A 1,362-nucleotide genomic window follows, 5' to 3' on the forward strand; every position below is an offset into this window, starting at 1 on the left:
AAGACTAAGGACTTTTGTAAATCTACAAGGTTCCAACAGAAAATTCCTTGGAATCTGTATTCTACAGAGACCACTTAGAAAAACCCCAGTCTTCTGTTCAGTGAGTAACATCAGTGATTTCCTGATGTGACTTTACTCACTTTGTCAGCATCATGTGGAGGAACTACAGGCTCCTGGATTGCAAAGCATCTCCAGAGGCAGAGGCGATCCCTAAAGACCTGGGCAGAGTAGCTCGTGCCTCCTATGACAGTACTCAGGAGTCTAAGGCATAACGATGCCACGAGTTTAAGGCTAGAATGGGCCACATAGCAAGTTTCAGGCCAGCCTGGGCTATAAAGTGGAGACTTGGTCTCAACTCCAGCCAACCTATCATCTATCTATCTATCAATCTATTTACCCATATGATTAAAAACCTTTCCCTGTGAGATTTGTGTGTGTGTGTGTGTGTGTGTGTGTGTGTATGTGCATTTGAGATTACAGTTAAAATGGATCTTGTTGTTTTGATTTGAAGACGAGGTCTTGCCAAGAGGATGGCCTCAAACACATGGATCCTCCTGCCTGGCTTTGTTGCATGCTGAGATTATATCTCCAAACTTGGGTCTAAACTAAAGTTTATAAAATTACTACATCCAATGTGGTGGCGCATGCCTTTAATACAAGCACTTGGGGAGCAGAGGCAGACTTCTGAATATGAGATTGAGCTGGTCTACACAGTGGATTACAGGCCAGCCAACAACAACAATAAGAAATAATAATAATAATAATCATCATCATCTTTTTTAGTTTCTTTCCAGGTGGGAAGTATTCTAATAATCTGATCCCATCTGACAGATGAATTTTGGAAGGTATATTGTGTGGCAGACCAATAAAACCTACTTTTTTTTCCCCTTCAAGACAGGGTTTCTCTGTGTAGGCCTGGCTGTCCTGGAACTCAGTCTATAGACCAGACTGGGCTTATATTCAGAGGTCCTCCTGCCTCTGCCTCCTGAGTACTGGGATTACAGATGTGTGCCACTACAGCCTTGGTAAAAGTCTACTTTTATTGTGGACATAAAAAAACAGAATCTCCTGAAGCTCAGTCTTACTGGAATACATAAGACACAAATTCAAGCCAAATGGGCCTTTTCAGTCTCACTATTTGAGCTGGTGAAATGAATCAGATTACTTGCCTTCTGAGCTCTAAGATGCATGCAGTGTGTGTGTGTGTGTGTGTGTGTGTGTGTGTGTGTGTAGCAGAAAACGTACCTTTTATTTTAGAAACAAAAATATCATTTCTGACCCAACAATAGCCGGATCCCTGTGAATGAAGGGTTTGCATATTTTCCTGTTTTAACAACCCAAGCCCAGGCCTGATTGTCAGTA

Source organism: Acomys minous, assembly GCF_964271855.1.
Source record: "Acomys minous genome assembly, chromosome: 13".
Lineage (NCBI taxonomy): Eukaryota > Metazoa > Chordata > Mammalia > Rodentia > Muridae > Acomys > Acomys minous.